At 40.8% G+C, this 19,372-nt stretch overlaps 1 pseudogene; it reads left to right on the top strand.

Annotated features, from left to right (window-relative positions):
• Nucleotides 1-934: 934 nt before the first annotated feature.
• LOC143665992 (aconitate hydratase, mitochondrial pseudogene) lies at nucleotides 935-5,366 on the top strand (annotated as a pseudogene).
• Nucleotides 5,367-19,372: the final 14,006 nt, after the last annotated feature.

Here is a 19,372-nt window from a genome sequence, read left to right as displayed (position 1 = left end):
ATTTGTAGAGGTAGGAAGTTCAAGGTACAATAATTTTTCTACTACCTTAGAAACGATACCTTGCCATAGCCCAGACCACTGAGTTCCTAAAAAGTTAAAGGGTGTGGCGGGTCCCTAAATCTGTAGGATTTCTCTTTCAGACTATGGCATTCAAGAGCCTTCCCAGAATAATCAGAGTACTTTTCACTTCCTATTCACCAGCCCAGTAAACTTGATATCATCATATAAGGACCATTATGATGTTCTATGGACTATCAAGACCAATAAGGAGCCTTCCTCCTATACTGTGACAGAAAACAGAAGAGTTAACATAGCCCTGGAAAAATGAACATATATTGCTGTCATTTCATGAATGTTTTCTGCTTTGATCCTCTTTCCAGATAGGAAAGGAACACATTTGCCTGATCAACAGCCACATACCAAGTACCAAAGGCTATAATATGTTCTAATAAAGATAATGATTTGGAGGCTACAATTTGACTAACTTTACAGATGTCTGTCATCACCTACCTTCTCTCTGATTTTTGTCAGGGATGATACAAGTGAAATGAATTAGGTTACAATAAGAAACTTCACAGCTGCATCCTTTAAATCTTTGAAGATGGCATTAATTTCTGAAACTTCATCAGGATGCAATATTGCTTCTTACTATTTTGATTAGAGAAAAAAGTTTCAGGAAGGATAAAATCTCAGAACAGAAGAAGCCAAGTAGGTGAACTTAACCAATTGCCCCTTCCAACCTTAACGGTTCTTCCCCCAGAGATCAGGAAAACAATGTAAACATTCTTCCAGCTGCTAGGAATATCAATCCAAATTATACACAAAGGCCCTGGGGAAATGTTCACAGGTTAGTTCTGTAGACATATTATAAGATAGATCTGGCCCAGGACCCCATTTATCACTTTGATACCATGTCTCCTCTCTAGCCAGAGCCATGAGGGTATTTTCAGAACCCCTGATGTTAGGAAACATTAGACCCTGTATCCGACAGCATTCAAATGTCCTGGATCTTCCTCTTTCTGCAATGTACAGTTCCTCTGGTAAATAGCTGCAGTTCCCCTTGAGGTAGGTTCAGGGCACTATTTATTATATTTACTTGCAGTGACACTGAAGTTTCTTTCGTTGAGGAGACACAACCTCCCCTTCAATTAACGGGCTCTGGGTATGGCAACTGATTTGGATCTCCAGACAGGATAAGAGATTTCAATTTTCTAATATAGAAGCTAGTATCAATATTTTCCTTCATAGCTCTTAATTTTTTTTTTCTGGTTCTACAAGTCAAGTACTACTGTAGTCTTCCATCTAGTTTATCCCAAGGAAGGCCATAGTCAATTAGACATTGCCACAGATCCCTGCAGGTCTTAACACCCAGATGCCACGGGTCTTTCTGCTTCTCATGATAATTATGTCCCCCTTGCCACTGAGGTTAAGTGCCACCACCTGACCTCTGCTATTTTGGAACCCCATCATCATGACATTAACACCATGGAGCCCAGTTCCATGTAGCTCGAAGCACTGAAAGTGGAGCTAGGGATTGTACCCCTCAGATCTCCCTTTGCCAGAGAAATTGCTGTGAGCAATGTAGTCATTTAACAGCCTCCAGCTGCCTCAATTTTGAGATCCACCACAGCATTCAGTCCAAGGCCACATACTCCTCAAGCTTCTCCAAACCAAACACTAAGCATGGCAGAGGTCCATCACGGAAATCCTTTAATGACCAATCTTGGCTTTGGCGCTGCACATAGGCCTGACCAAGATTTTCTCAGAGCTGCACTGCAGTCTGAGGCTGTTCCTACCCAATCCTCCTCCTCTTCCTCCTCTCTTCACAGACCTCTCTTTGCTGCCTCTACTCCCTTCTCCCCTTAACCCTTTTTCAGGCATGCCCCTCTCCCAAGAAATCATTTGCACTTCTGTAGTGAATTAAAATAATATAGGGGCTTTTTTACACCATGATGTTGCCTCAACACCTCCAAGATTGGTAATAACATAAGGGGCTTTGCACTGTCATGATGCCTCAGCATCCCCCTATCTTTAGGTCCCTTGGTGACCACCCTGACACCTGCTGATACAAGATAAACAGCCAATACAAGATAAACATCCTGCCTTCTCCTCCCCACATCCTGCCTACGTTTTTGCCCTCACAAAACTCAAATACAAACTCCCAATCCCTGCTCTTGCTTCACTAACTGCTACAGCCACCCCTATAACACTATGAAGGCAGAGTCCCAGGTCCTCTGTGCACCTCTTGTTCCCTGCTTACTTGGTTAAACCTACATCAAGCTGCATTTCCCATGTGACCCTGCAAGGCCTTCCTCTCCTCTTTGTCCATGAGCCTGTGAGTACTAGTAAACTTTTCTTTCATACATCTCTGGTGTCACTTGTCCCTCCTGCACCTGACTACCCATCTAAAGAAACTTTCAATACAACTTCTAATATCATCTGTGTCTGCTTTGGGAAGGACCCAAACAGACATAATCTCTGACTTGGACAACCCCAATTTAGAGAACAGCCACCACTGAGGTTCTCAAAGGTGCTGCCCCTCACTCAGCGCATTCCTTACACCTTAGCAGATGTAAAATGGGAGAGACTATTTTTCTCCCAGGGTCTTTCCTTTCCCAGGTCTCACCAATTCCTTACAATGTGCCCACCACATTGAGCCTTCTATTCCCTCCCTCAGGGAATTCCTAAATCTCTCCCTCATTTATTATAGACCAACATTGTATCCAAGCTTAAAGGAGTCATCCCATTAGCATTCTGACATAATTTAATAAAAGCTCTAGGTGTACTTTCAATGACATTAAATCCATAAACTCTCCCCTATCTAGTTTTATATTTTGCCCCTAGTTCCATGTCAAGATTCACTTTCATACATTTTGCTTGGTTCCTATCAGTACAGATTCTGCAACTCTTTTAATGAATAAATTGTTTCTGCCTGTAGCAAGTATTGTATTTTCCTGTTTGTTCTATGCAAAGACCTGTCTGTAGTTACTGGTTTGGAAGCAAAAGGTGGAGGTGAATCTTGAGGAGGACATCAAGCATTATCTCGCAATATGCATCTTCCTCAGAAGAGGTCTTTCACAATCTCCAAGGAATATTACATTCTTCTCTAGCAAGGGGAAAGGGGCTTCCTTTTACCACCCCCAGAAGTTTTAGGAAAGTCTGTGGATTCAAGTTTTCAAGCACATCCACCCAAAAGCACTTATCCCAGGTCCCAGAAAGGAGCATTTGTTTAAATGCCTGGTGTCCATAGCCAATAATTGCCTGATCTGAGCCTGTTGTTCTCTTTATGAAGGATTCTAGAACAGTTAACAAAATCTAGCTAACTTTTTATACATACTAGTCAAGTTCTAGAGTTAGTACATGTGCCTCATCCCAGTCCACCATAGGTGAGACTTACTGTGATGCTACTACAGCCAACAATGGGATCTTTGTTGCCATCTGGCTGTTAAGTGATCAAGTCCCAGCCTGTCTACTTCTGAGAGCCACTTTCAGTACCCACTTTCTTACCTATCTGATCTTGCAGTGCAAGTATATTTTTCCAAATAAACTGCTAGTGCTTACACTCAAGACAGCTATGTACCTGAAACACCAACTTAAGCTATGAGGACATGAGGCACTCAGCACCTGTGGCCAAGCAGGTTGTGGCCTGTGTACTCAATGCAAATCCCAGTTTACCATCTGTACTGATTTGAAAGGATATGTGCCCTAGAAAAGCCATGTTTTAATCCTAATCAATCTTGTGGGAGCAAACTTTTCTTTTAATCCCTATTCAATAATATAAGTTGGAAACTTGATTAGGTTATCTACATGGAGATGTGACTCACCCATTTGCGATTCCACCTCTCATTAGAGGGAGGTGTGACTCCACCCATTCCAGGTGGGTCTTGACTAGTTTACTGGAATCCTTTAAAAGAGGAAGCTTTGGAAAACCACTAGTTAACCACAAGAACTACCAGAGCCCACATAGCCAGAGACCTTTGGAGAGGAAGAAGGAATACATCCCCAGGACTGTTCCATGAAACAAGAAGCCTAGAGAGAAAGATAGCAGACCTTGCCATGTTTGCCACATGCCTTTCCAGTTGAGAAAGAAGCCCTAAACTTCATTGGCCTTTCTTGAGTGAAGGTAACCTCTTGTTGGTGCCTTAATTTGGACATTTTTATAGACTTGCTTTAATTGGAACATTTTCTCAGCCTTAGAACTATTAACCAGCAACTTCTTAAATTTCCTTTTTAAAAGCCATTCCGTTTCTGGTATATTGCATTCCAGCAGCTAGAAAACTAGAATATCATCATTTCAGGCTCTGAGCAGATTCATGCCAACATTGAGCAGGATGGCTAACCACAGATCCTGCAGGACATGGGCAGCATCATCCTAGCCAATGCTTGTGGCCCCTGCATTGGCCAGTAGGACCAAAAGGGCATCGAGAAGGGGGAGAAAAATACAATCATCACCTCCTACAATAGGAACTCCATGGACCACAACAATGTGAACCCCAAGACGCATGACTTTTTCACAACCCCAGAGAGTGCCAAAGCCCTGTTCATTGCTGGCATCCTCAAGTATAACCCAGAGACTGACTTACTGATAGACAAGGATGGCAACAAGTTCAAGCTATAGGTCCAGATGAGCTTTTCCAAGTGAGCTTGACCCTGGGTAGGATATCAAAGGGCAGCCATGAGCAGCAAGTGGATGTGAGCTCCACCAGGAAGCCCTGCAGCTCCTGGAATACTTTGAGAAGTGGAATGGCAAAGACCTGAAGGACTTACAGAGCCTCATCAAGTTCAAAGGGAAGCATACCACTGACCAGCCCCAGGCCCCAGGCTCAAGCCACAGGCCACAAGCTCAAGTTCTGTGAATACCTGGACAATATTTCCAACAACCTGCTCATTGATGCCATTAACATGGTAAACAAAAAGGCCAACTCCATGTGCAAAGTCACCCAGGACTTTGTTCCTGTCCCCAGCACTGCCTGCTACTACAAGAACATGGCATCAGATGGGTAGTGATCAGAGATGAGAACTATATAACCAGGGCATGAATTGAGATAAGCAGTGCTGGATCCTAGCACCTTGGGGCTGGGCTATCATCACCAAGAGCTTCACCAGAACCCAAGAAATCAACTTGAAGAAGCAAGGCCTATTTCCCCTCACCTTTGCAGACCCAGCCAACTACAACAAGATACCCCTGTGGACAAGCTGACTATCCAGGGCCTGAAGGCTTTACCCCTGGAAAGCCCCCAAAATGCATCATCAAACACCCCAATGGACCCAGGAAACCATGCTCCTGAAACACCTTCAAAGAGACACAGGTTGAGTGGCTCCCAGCCAGCAGCACACTGAATATAATGAAAGAACTGCAGCAGTGAAGCCCTTGCTCACCCACCACTGCCACAATTCACTCTGCCCCACAGACCCAGTTCAGATATCATTTGCAAGAGCCATTCCCATGTGTCATCAGAACTGACTTGGATCCAATCCAGCCATGGCTTCCTACTCAAAGATGGCATGGCTAGACACTTCCTGCCCTCCCCTTCCTCAACCCATGGTTGAGGGGTTTCTTAAGGTAACTCCCAGCCCCCTGCCTTTTGTTTGGTTCAAATCCCGAGCAGCTCCATGCAGCTGTATTTGCTTTTGATGACAAGACTCCTATATTAAAAAGTTTTTCTCCTGCCTAGTCATTTCACTGGTGGCTGAAGAATTCTAAAGAAATTTTTGTGCTTGCAAGGAAAATACGAATTGAAGTTCAGTAACAACAAAAATACTCTCAACTTCATAGCTAAGTTGATGCAGCTGCTTATCATTCCCACTCTGATGTCCAAGGGTCATCCCTCCTTCTCTGCCCAGGGTGGGCCAGGTTGGGGGTGAAGGATCCATTGAAGTGGAGTGAATTGAAATTGAATTGACATCAATTTCAACCAGGTGGTTATAATGGTAGCCAGGGTCAGGTACCATGTGGCCCTTGAATTCCTCAGCTCTAATGGCAATGTCTGCCAGGCCTGTCTTGCTCAGGTGAAAGTACTCAGATACTTGAGTACAAGTAAAGGTAGTTTATTTGTTAAAAAAAAAAAAAAAAAAAAAAGGATCTCAGAAAGAAGATTTAAGGAGTGAGGAGAAAGAAAGAAGAGAAAAAAAAGTCAATGAAAGGGTACATTTTAACTGGTGGCAATTAGGGCTCAATCCCACTGTGAGTTCTCTGAGGAATTATGTAAATGGACCTCAGAGTTGTTCTCTCCAAAAATGGGAAGCTGGGGCATTTATCTGCCAGCTCCCATCCCCTTATTAGTTAAGGATTTCTTCCAAGGATGTTCATTTCCCAATACGTTCAGGCCACACACCCAGGTCTTCTCATTTTTTATATTTCCATTGCATCTAAGAAATGCCTCATAAGCACAAGTTTTTTCAAACTCAATCCTCTGACTCCTTATTTAGGGCTCATCACCACCAAAGCCAGCCTAATAAAAGTATAAAGTGTTCACTTCTAGCAGACACTAGAGAGTGTTTTGACTAAACAATGTATCTCTCCTTCAGTGGGGGATGCCTGAAATGACTTTCACTCAATGGACTTGAGACTTTAAATGCGGTTTCAGAGAAAGTGACAGACCCAGCCCAAGATTTAACCAAGCAGAAGAGGAATTGAATGAGGTATTGGATTCATGGGGGGAATGGAAGGATATCATGGAGAGGACCAAGGGACCAAAAAGGAGTTGTCAAGAGCTCCAAAGGCAAATGATCAACCACATATCTCTTTTTGGTCATATAGAAATGTGGGTTCCAGGGCCAACAGAATAGTTATTATCACATATTTCTCACACTTTACCTCACTGCATAACCGACAAAAACTTCCCCCAGCATGTGCCAGAGCCAAAGTGTATGGTAAACCATACCAGGAGCATTCTTTAATTAGTAGTTTCCAAATTTTCTTTACCCATGGAACCCTTTGTTCAAATGATATTTTATTAGGGGTGTTCAGGAAATCATAATGGATAAAACCCTCTCTGACCTAGTGGGGCTGGCAGAACCAGAGTCTCCCCTCCTGTGTCACTTCATGAGAAGTACTACAGAATATTACTAGAAATCCACTTATCCACATTTCTGTTTAATTACAGAGGCAATTGATAAGCACAAATCTACACAGGACAAAATAGGTGCAGAGGGACTAAGAGAAGCTGTCAGAGAAGACACAAAGAAAATTTAGGAAGGGCTAGAGTAAAGATGGTTTCTACCAATTTAAGTATTTGAATCTAAAAGAGCCACCAATCGGTGGCTTCCTAGTGGTTCCAGGAAAGAAGGGACAAGGGTGTAGGAAGAAGAAAAGAAAGGACCTACTTATGCAATGATTTAGAGTGGTGGCTGGTGTTTTTATGTCTCTATTATAGATTCATAGATGAGGCGCTGGAGTTTATTGGGTCAAGTGTAAGGCAATTAACTGCATAGTAAAGGCAAGTTTACACTGAAAGGCTTAGAGATGTTCTGTTTTCCAAATAAATGGATAAACAGAAGACATTAGTCTCCAGACTCATTAATCTAATACCTTCAGTGAGCATTCAGCATGCATACAAGGCCAAATAAGAGCATTCACTATAGATCAATCAATAATAATTTATAACTTTTGATCTCACCAAAGAGAAATATTTATATGTGGGGAAAAAATAAATACATGACATTTAAGGAAGAAAACATCCCTTCCCGCAAACACATAGGGCAAAGAAGAAAGTGAGACACTAAGCCATTCAATGTGTCTGTGGAGCCTTTACCAAAGGGGTGAAGTATCTGTCAAGATGCCAATGTCTGTGAGTCAACGGATCAGTTAAGCTTGTCTAGAATCATGCTCCCAAGAAAGCACTTGAATTTGTTGTCTTAAATAGTTTAATAGCTTGACATATCTGATGAGGGACAGGTTGCTAGCTTGGGAACGATTCTGACATCAAAATGCTGCTAAGGAGCCCCATTTCAACAATAATGAAATGCCTAAATAAAGGATATATTGTTCAGTGGATGCTGTGGCACTGTGACAGTGTGAAATTGCATGTACCCCAGAAAAAAAATATGTTCTTAAAGTTAATCCATTCCTGTGGGTGTGCACCCTTGTAAGTAGTATCTTTTGATGAAGCTACTTCAGTTAAGGTGTGGCCAGCCTCATTCAGGATGGGTATCAATCCTCTTACTGGAGTCTTTATACACGGGATGAATACAAAGAGAGAGAAAGAGAGCCATAGAAGCAAGGAGCTGAAATCAATAAAACCTAGAAGAGAAGGGTGAGACCAGCATATGTCACCACGTGCCTTGCCCTCTGACAGAGGAGTCTAGAATCACCAGCAGCCAGTCTTCAGGAGGAAAGCATTGTCTTGATGATGCCTTGATTTGCACATTTTCACAGCCTCCAAACTGTAAACTTCTAAGCTAATAAATTCCCAATGTTAAAGCCAACACATTTCATGGTGTCCACTGTAAACAGCCTAGGAAACTAAAACGGTTGCCAACACCAGCTCTGTGACTAGTTCTTCTCAGTACAAGGTTCTCTTTATAAAAGGCTTCTTAATCTTTTCTGGATCATGGATCCGTTTGTCAAGCTAGAATCACATTCTTCAATGTATAAAACAAGATACACAGAATTACATGAAAACCAAGTATATTAAAGTACAGTTATCAAAATATCTTTAAAATAAACATATAATAAGGCAATATATGTTCTTTATGAATACAATAAACAATAAGATCTAGTGGCAGGTCAAATTATCTTAATTTCAAAATAGCGATGACCATAGGTAATATTTTTAAATAGCTACAACTATAATAGGATATGAAAATATCTGTGATTTCTAGTTGTGACATAGTTATATGTATAGTTAAGACCACTATAACTTAGTGGTTATAGTGTTGCCTATATGAAAAACTGAGAAATGTTCTCAGTTGGAGATTAGTGAAAATGGGAATGTCATTTGTCCCATCCATGTTCTCAAGCCCTCTAAATTTTATTCCTAGAACTTCTCATTCAGAACCCCTATAACAAGGCTTTCTTGGACTTCAGATATTTTCCTTTTCTCAATGCCCCCAAAGGGTGGTAGGTCTGAAGGAAGAAAGAAACCTCCAGAATCTCCCACTCTTAGCAATAGTTCCAGTGCACTGTTGCACTAATAGAGAATACTCATATCCCACCTCCACCAGCTCAACTGGGGAGTGAGAAAGTACAGCCTCTGAGAGCCAGGGGCTAACACTACAGGAGCAAGAGGAAGAGGCATTTTGGCAACAGTATCAGAGATTCCAAATAATGCACATGGATGGGAGAATAGAGATAAACTGGTTTCTACTGCAAACTAACCCACAAAAGCAGATACCTGCATGGGTTAGGCACCCTGGGGAGTTTCAGCATGCTGTGTCCTAGAAACCATGAGTTTTCATTTAATAGCTAGTAAGTCACATGACAAATATTTATCAAGGGCCTACTTTCTGCAAGGCACTGTGTGAGATGGTGAGAGTGGATGCTCAGACTTTGTGGATCTGTAGACCTGGAGTTTTCACTGCAGCCCTGGTCTGCAGAGCCCCTCTGTATGATAAATAGGGGGAAAAAAAGAGAGAGGCCAGGCAGTCTATAACTGTGTTAAATCCAAATTCTCCAGAGAAACAGAACCAAAAGGATATATGTCTATAAAGAGATTTATTTATAAGGAATTGTCTCATGCTACCATGGGGGCTGGCAAGTCCAAACTCTAGGGCAAACTGCAAACAAAGGTGAAGTCAAAGTCCTTAGTCCAAATTCTGCAAAGGAAGCTGACTAGCTGGAAATTCAAGCAAGAACTAATGTAGAAGTTGAGTCCAAGTTCCTCTTTTTCTAATCTCTGAAATCCTCAGTTCTGGCTTTTAAGACCTCCAACTAACTAAATGAGAAGACTCCCCACATTGCTTATAGATCATAGACGCAATGAGATAAATGTAGATGTAAATCCCTCACATTAACAAGCAGATCAGTGTTCGACCAAGCAAACATATACCTACAAAAGCCTAGCCAAGAAATTAGCCTAGCCAAGAAATTAACTTCACATATGAAATTAACCATCACAATAGCCAAGAGGTCATTTCCGAAACGATGCTCTCGATACAGAATGCAATTGGAAGAGGAGAGGGGGAAGAGAACTAACATTTATCGAGTGCCTATTCTGTGCTGGACACTGTACTGGATGGAGGCCCTTTACATTCATTATCTCAAGACGTCCTAAGGAAAGAGGAAGAAAATGGGTTTCTGAGTGGATAGATGGTTTATTTTCCAGTAAATACCTGACAGTCCTTTGAATCCAAGTCTGTGTAATGCCAATGTATACAATCTTACTTTACTACATCAAGCACTGCTGACACTGGCTCAGCCTCTTGACCATTCAGAATCAATTTCCTTAGCTGAATATAAAGACATTGTGAATCATTTGAGACTAGGTACACACGTGCTGAATAAACCATAAAACACTAAGCACATGTTGTGGTTGTAATCAATTGTATGTTACTGTTAACATAATAATGTTACTGTTAATATCAGAAATTTGATAAATAATAAAACTTCTGAAATTACTAGAAATCGTGGGCAATTACATAATTCTATGATAAATAAGTCTAAAGAAGGATAGCTGTGTCACAGTAAAGTGGGAGCAATACATTCTTATTTTTCCTAATGATTCCTTTATTACATGAGGCAATTGAGTCGATTCCTAATAAGGATTATCATTTGTAAATGTAGTTCCACTTAACACTATTAGTTAGTTCCTGGGAAGTTATATAAAATGAAAAATTTCTACCAAAATTAGTAGCATTCCAAATGCAATAAGGAAATACATTGTTTAATAAAACACTGAATTTATCAGCCTTATTCACAGGGTCAAAATTTCCTTGCCATTCTTGGACAGCAGCTCTGTGAAAATGTACATGTAATACCTTCTCCAGTGGAAACTTGTTCTTGATCTTTTTCCCCCAAAAGATGTCATTGAAGTGGATTTGCTTAACCTAAAATGGAGTGGGTGTGTTTAGGTAAATTTTTTTTAAGATTTTTTTTTCCTACTTATAAAAATAACACCTGTTCATTACTGGAAAAAAGGGGATAATGAAGATGAAAATTAAAATACCAGAGACAACCATTTTTAATATGCTATGTAAATTTTGACCAGTTTTTAAACTTTTAACACAAATTAAATATATTTTTTCAACTCTAGCTTGTTTTAACAAATAGACTCCCTTTAGTGGATTTAGCAACATGCTGACTTTCAATATACAGGGCAAAAATACCTCTCCTAACGAAGCAAATATACTCCAATGATCCAATGATGTTGAAAATATAGGGGTTGATGGATGTATTCTTAAAAAAGAGTCAATTAAGGGAGTTTGTAATTCAAACTAAAGGGATATTCCTGATTCAGAAAACATAAGTCATATCTGAGGATCTCAGAGCAGAGCAGGTGACATAGCAGTGTGTAAAAGGAGGCAAGGGAAAGGCTGACCTGTGATAGGGGCCTACCTCCTGGGACCTCCAGATCACACCCTTGCCTCAGGCTAGCAACCTCCACCTTTTTCCTTGCCCCTCACTATGGGACTGTGGAAAGTTGTGGAAATACTATGCTCCATTCTGACCTCCCTTTCCTCCTTCTGCAAAGCAAACTTGGGGTTCCAGTCTTTAAGATCAGTTGGGCTAAACCAAATAGGATTTCTGCAGACTGCAGAACCCCAGATCTCCTCACCAATTTCCTAAGGCTGGCATTTCTTTTAACAGGGCTAAGCCTTCTCATTTCAGAAACAGAAATTACAAGATGAAATTCCAAAAGTCTGGCTGAGTATGAGAGCAGAGTAACCTAGGCAAGAAAAATCTTGGAACGATGAAATCCATGAAGATGACATGACTTTTCCTAGAATAAACTTCTTACTTTCATCTGGGTAGGAACAAATAAAGGTCAGGCCAAATTATTTTTGACATTTAGTTATAAAGGCAGACAGCGCTGCCTACATAACTTTATAGATGGTATGCTCCTGTGTGCCTCATTGCTGACCAGCATAAAGGGCTTCCTTTACAGTTTATTCATTCATTGAGAACCTAAGATCCTAGGGCTGGAAACGATCTTTTAAAAGCATCTAGTCCAACCCACTTATTGTCAGAGGAGGAAACCAAATTCCAAAAAGGTTAACTCAGTTGGGAAAGATCAGATCCCTAGTTAGTAACTACAACATGGGTTCCCCAACCCCTGATTGCAATCCTCATTTCCGTTTACTAAAGGGCTCTCAGTGCAAATTTCAACATTGAGAGTGCTCACACCTGCAATGAGCGAGGTCCACCTACATGTGGTAACTGACCTACATCTGTTCCTACTCAGACATTGTTGGTCCCCACTGTTTCTTTATACCAACTACATCATAACACTAAGGGTTTAATGGTGGATACAAAATATAGAGTGATCTTTCCTAATATGCAGATGTTCTGTCTCTCAGGTGCTTCAAAGTGCACTTTCAAATAATTATAAGAGTTTTTTCCCAGCTGCAATTCAAACCATTTGGTATCACCACAGTAGGTCAGATAAATTAAAGAACAAAGAAGCAGAAAGGATATGAACTCCAGAAATTCACTGCTAAAATGAGTACTGTAAACTTCTGATAGTCTCATGTTGATTAGCTGGAAAATTAGAAGGATAAGTTTCTGGACTGGTGAAATTAATTACTAGATCAAGAAGGCACAGAGGATTGAGGTAGCAATAAGTTCTCTGGGATAGCAGGTCAGCTTGGGGGTGGCTGGCCAGAGAATGGGAAGAAAAAGAAGAAAAGTCTGACAAAAAGAGTAATAAATGCCATTTAGTTGTTCCTATTCTACTACTGACATTTTGCAATCACTCATTCATACAAACAATAATCATTGAACAGTTTTTATTATGTGCAAAGGCATTATTCAAGGTGCCAGAGATGCAGCCATGTAAAAAGAGACCTGAATTTCTGCTGTCAAGGAACTTAGAGTTTAGAGAAGGGAACTGGACAAGTAGTAAAAGTTATGGAGAAAGATAAAGCTGGGAGGAGAGAGAGGTGGTAATCAGGTGGGAGAGGTTATAATTTGAGAGTCGTCAGGGAAGACATTACCAAACTTAAGATGACATTTGAAAAGGGAGCTGAATAAGGAGGTGAAAGAATGAGCCATATGGGGGGATATTTTAGGCATGGGAATCAGCAAGGGCAAAGAGCATGTGGCAGAATGAGTATGTGTGTGCTCAAAGAGTATCAAGGAAGCCAGTGAGGCTGGAGTAGAGTTTAGCAAGGGAAAGGTAGTAAAATGTAAGATCACAGATCACTATGCTACCTTTCTCCATAAAAATCCTGCATCCTCTCCTATCTTATGTATCTCTAGTATTGTACCTGTAGCAACTATTTGCCTTTTTTTCCACTGGCCAGCATCATATATCCTTCTTATTTGGGAGGAAGTCCCCAGTGTGTGAGCCTTGGCTTCCCATAGTGAAGTTAAACAGCCAGATATTCCTTCTGGGTAGCCCATCGCAGCTAGGGTGAGAGCATTTGACCTGGATCAACTGCTCAAGACTTTGAATCTTAAGGGTGTAGCACAAAGATGCAGGTTCAAGTGGCCAAAAGAAGAGCCCAGCAATGCTGATGGCAATGGCCCAGCAGAGACAGTGGCAGCAGTAGCTCCTGACCAGAAGTACTCGCACCATAATCTTGGCTGTATTCCTTGATTCCTTTCATTTTCTCAACCTGGTTCTCCATTATTGCTAACAATTCTGTTAACCAAACGAGATGAGGGAGTATCTCCTTCAGCCCCAATAATATACTCTTGTTGGGAAGACTTGTACAAGATTTTGGACTGGGAAAAAAAAGGGTTCGAGTGTCCTCTTTAGGTTCAGGTGTCAATTAGGCCAGATGATGATATCCAGTTCTACTGCTGTGGACTTAAATCATCAGCATATGAATTTCATTTACATCTGATTACATTTGTGGTGGGCTAAGGGAAGTGCCTTCAACAACAAGTGAGGTTTAAAAGAAGTCAGAAAAGAGTCCAGCACAGCCCAGCACAATGCAGCTCAGAGCTCAGAGCTGGCTCAGACCCAGACATTTGGAGATGCAGAAAGGACACACCCGGAGAAAGCCGCTGGAGCTCACAAACCAGGAGAGAAGGCAATCTGACGTCTTGTGTGCCTTACCACATGACAGAGAAACTCAGATGCCTTCCCTCCTAAAAACTATAAATTTGTAACTAAATAAATCCCCTTATTAAAAGCCAATCCAGTGGTAGAATGCTCGCCTTTCATGAGGGAGACCTGGGTTCAATTCTCAGACCATACACCAAATAATAAAAAATAAAAATAAAAATAAATAAATAAAAATTAAAAAGCTGATTCAGCTCTGGTGTGTGGCATTCCAGCAGCTTTAGCAAACTAAAACACCCTTCCTGATTATCTCTGCCTTTCATTGTTTTTGAGTTATTTTATAACTTTATAGGTTGCAGAAAGCAGATAATGATGCAAATGATTCTTACCTATACAAATACCAATTAGTTGTGTCATATATGTGCAATTGATTATTGCTGTGGATAGACCCATACTGCATTTATTTGTAAATTCATTACAGCATGTGTTAGCTGCCTGTAAAACATATGGTACATTGAATTCTCCTTTTAACCAGCTATAACATCTTACTGGTTCCCTCAACAACTAATGAGTTAAGTAAAATCTCTATTTTTATAAGAGTCATGATTTTGCCTCTTAAAATATTATCCTTTTGACCATTACTTTAAAAATGGAAAATAACAAGTGTTGGCGAGGATATAGAAAAACTAGAAACCTCATGCAGTACTTAGTGGAAATGTAAAATGGTGTGGCTGCTTTTGAAAAAAAGTTTGGTGGTTCTTCAGAAAGTTAAACATAAAACTACCATGTGATTCTGCAGTTCCACTCCTACACATATACCCAAGGAATTGAAAACAGGGACTCAAACAGATATTTGTATGTCAATATGCATAGCAGCATTATACACAATAGCCAAAAGGTAGAAACAACCCAAGTGTCCATCAACAGATGAACAGAAAAACAAAATTCGTATATGCATGCATACACTACACTATTATTCAGCTGTGAAAAGGACTGAAGTTCTGATATATGCGACTACATGGAGGAATCTGAAAACATGACATTAAGTAAAATAAGACTGACACAAAAAGACAAATACTTTATGATTCCCTTTATATGGAATATTCAGAATAGGCAAATTAATAGAGCCAGAAAGTGGATTAGAGGTTACCTGTCAGTAGGAGGGGGCAGGTGGGGAATGAAAAGTTATTGCTTAACGGGTACAGAGTTTCTTTTATGGTTGATAGAAAAGTTGTGGAGATGGATAATACTGATGGTTGTACCACATTGTGAAGATAATGCCACTGAATTATACATTTAAAATGGCAAAGTTTATGTTACATATATGTTATATCACATTAAGATTAAATATCTTTATCCACATCTATGTATATATTGTCCTTTAATAATAGTGTCCAGGGTAAACACATCACCATCCTGCCTTTAGCTCAGAATTCTCTGACCTCCATCCACCTGAGCCATGTAGTTTATAGAGCAAGAGACCTGAGTATGCTATCAGCTCTGATCTTAACCAATTTGTTAATTCACACAACCTCCCCGGGCTTCAGTTCTGTGTCTTGGAAATAAAGAGGATGGATTCAATGTTCTTTAAGATCCAACTCAGCTCTACCTTCTTATGACTGACTGTGTTACTTTCACTTGTGTTGTCTCCACACCATTTGCGTTAGTTAGATTCAGTTGTCAACTTGGCCAGGTGAGCATACCTAGTTTTGTTGCTGTGGACATAAGCCAATGGTACATGAACCTCATCTGTTGTTAATTACATCTGCAGTCAGCTGGGAGGCGTGTCTGCTGCAATGAGTGACATTTGACTTAATTGGCTGGTGCTCAAATGAGAGAATGCAACGTAGCACAGCCTAAGCACCTCGGCATTCCTCATCTCAGCACACCTAGCTCAGCCCAGGCCTTTGGAGATGGAGAAAGAAGTCACCCCAGGGAAAGTTGTTGGAACCCAGGGGCCTGGAGAGAAGACCAGCAGAGACCATCCAGTGCCTTCCATGTAAGAAAGAACCTCAGTGGAAAGTTAGCTGCCTTTCCTCTGAAGAACCAACAAAATAAATCCCCTTTTATTAAAAGCCAATCCATCTCTGGTGTGTTGCATTCCGGCAGCTAGCAAACTAGACCATTCCTTGTGAATTTTCTTCTCTTTTTCCAGATACTCATGCATTTACTTCTTTTTACCTCATTTTCCACCACATCACACCTTACTTTGCTTTTCTTACTTTCTCAAGATTCAGTTCCTCTATATTCAGCTTCCTGTTTCCCCAACCTGCCAACAGGCGCGTGCACGTGCACACACACACACGCAAAACTCTTTGTGGGAACAGACTATAACAAACTTGAAGTTATTATAGAATTACATGAAAGAACACTACTTTGCTCTTAATCCTCCCAAAGAAGCTACCTCAAAGCAAAACAAACAAGTGCTCCACTAAAAAGCAAACTAGTTGAACAAACAATCCATCTGATCTCACTGTTCAGTTTAACTCAGAGACAGATAATAGCACAAATAATGGGCTTTCTTTTTTTCTTTTCCCTATTCCCTCGCTAGAGCCATACTCACTTTCCCAACTGGATCAGGAGAATGCACTTTCTGAAAATCACATTTAGTTTACACAGTAGACTGCTCAGGCCTGCGTGCCAAGACTTAGGAGTACTTATTTTTTTCCCTGTGCTTCACAAACAAGCAACAGGCTTCAAGGTCAACCACCCTTAGGGAATCTGCATTTACAAAATGCTTTTGTGTATGTTTTTCTACACAGTTCAGTTAAGAACTTAGATGGTATATTTTTATCCAAAGAAAAGATGCAGTAAGAAAACCAAATTAGATGCTCCAAAGAGTTATTTCCAAATTAATTGCTGGCAGTATGATGCAACTTCTAAGGTTTCTTATAGCTCATGGGGTGTTTTGAGGTTGAAGGAATTGTGCCAAACAAGGAATGCAAGAAGAACTTCCAAGCCAAGGAAATGCATAAGTAAATGCATAGGTTCATCAAAGGGCTCCAGTATTCTGGGAACAGGGAAAAAGCAGCCCAGTGTGGCTGCTCCAAAGGGTCTGTATTCAGAAGAGTGGGGGGCGGGGGGGGGGGGGGAGTGGAGAATAAAGAGGACTAGAAGGAGGCAATTCTGTAAAGATAAGTGGGAGCTAGTCTGCAAGGGCCAAATTGTCCCTGCATTGCTGAGGACAGCACAAGAGGAGGCCTCTGTCAGATCTGTTTCTTTATAAATCAACCTAACCTCAAAATTTCTACCTTGAGGTATACAGTCAGTCTACCAGTATTTCCTAACAGACAAATACAAGAAGTCATTTGACGCTGTTTGTTGAAAAGTACAATTATGGAAAATGAATATGTAATTGGGAGTTTTTATTTGCCTCTTTCCAGTCGAAATTGTGGGGATGAGAATCTTTCCTTCCCCACCTCCCACACTCCCTGCAGCATCACAAAGTCATTAAGCAACCATTGTTAGAAGTAAATGTGCATCATTGCAGCAACTCCTAATATTTTAAGGTTGTAGTAATGACTCAGAAATTTGTTTCTGAAAACGTGATCATTCCCCATCAAAGAATTTCAAAGGCAGATTCATTTTGATTTTAGTCTGTCTCCTCAGGGACTGTGGACAGTTGGTGTCTTAGTCGCCTGGTTTAACATGCTCACTGCAGGAGTGTGCCTCCCAGTGCCCTATGAACTCCTGAACGAACCAGTCAATCAAGAGAGAGACCTGGAAGGAGGCACTGCCATTCCAATAAGTTCATACGTTGTCTGAACCTTAAAGGTCCTGCTTCAAAGTACAACCAGCCCCCAACAAAAGCAAGACAGCAGATTAACCCTCAGCCTCCCACCTCATGCACACCTTCATTCTCATTCTGTCTCCTTCCTTCTGAGAAGCTTCAGGTCAGTCCACTTTGATGTGCATTCTTGCACTTTCCTCACATGCTCAATCCTGCTCTCGAACCATGTTAAGAGATGCTTAATTGAGCGGAGCATTAGTGCTAAGATGTTGATGAGTTCAAATAACTTAATATTAACTCTCCCTCTTTGTATCTGATCTGTGTTTTATCTAAGGAAGACTCTTTTCTTATTGTGGCAAAATACACATAGCATAAAATTGACCATTTAACCATTTTAATGTGAACAATTTAATGGGATTAAGTATCTTCACAATGTTGGGAAACTGTCACCACTGTCTAGTTCTAGAACTTTTTTTATCACCCCAAAAGGAAGCTCTTCCCTTCTTTCTTCTCCCCGCCAAACCCTAGCAACAACTAATCTGCTTTCTAAAATTCTCTGTGGATTTACCCATTCTGAATATGGACTTGCCTATTCTTGATATTTCATATAAATGGAATCTTACAGTATGTGGCCTTTCATTGTTTTACTTCTTTCACTTAACTAAGGAAGAATGTTAACCTTCTTAGATACGGGAAAAATAGGAAGTAGAATATATATTTAGGGGTATCCTTAAAAACACACTAGCTTCCTACTCAACTATTTTACCAAGATTTAGGAGACTCATCTGTGATTCATGTACCCTACAAATTCTGCTCTATGTCTTTAGTTTTTTCTTTCCACATATGGTCAAGGCAACCTGAACACAAGCCCGCCCTGGGCCAGGATGGAGGATGTGAGGACAGTTCAGTGGCTGTTTCCGTGCATCCCGGAGGCCTCCCTCCCCTCAAAGCAGCAGGATAGAACAAGGGATCTATAAGGCCACGTGGTCCTGAGGGGTGTACGGATGCTTGTCCACAGATAATTTAGGTCTTAGTAAAAAGTAAAAGCAAATATGTCTCTGGCAACAAAGCAAATTATTCATGTGCTTTGTTTTTAAAAAGAGTCAGTATTTATAGGAAAGAAAAAAAAGGACACTATGTCAATTCCAAAAACCATTTCCAGAAGAAGAAGAAAATGACCAATCAAATGTGAGTCAAAGAAAGTCCATTTGTTGTTTTTGGAACCCAGTTTACAAAAGGACCCGAGGTTTGATCAGATAACAGTTTCTACAGTGTGGGTGATTTGAAAGAATACATCACTTTATTGGGAATGTCCCACCTGTTGGCCAGCCCAGACTCCTAGTGTACTGAAGTTGCGTGGGAACTGAGCAGTTTGGCAGCATCCCAGTCCAAAGGGTCTGAGAATAGTAAGCAAAAAAGCCTCAGGGCCGCAAGGCCGGCTTTAAAACCATGAAGGCCTGAGAGGCCCAGTTGAAGGACTTCAGTCTGTGTCACAGATTTTATTTGCTACCAAGTCCCACAGCTTTATGTGGTG

This window comes from Tamandua tetradactyla, chromosome 22, assembly GCF_023851605.1.
Source record: "Tamandua tetradactyla isolate mTamTet1 chromosome 22, mTamTet1.pri, whole genome shotgun sequence".
Lineage (NCBI taxonomy): Eukaryota > Metazoa > Chordata > Mammalia > Pilosa > Myrmecophagidae > Tamandua > Tamandua tetradactyla.
The sequence above is the reverse complement of the archived record's forward strand: the minus strand, read 5'-3'. Positions and strand labels throughout refer to the sequence as shown.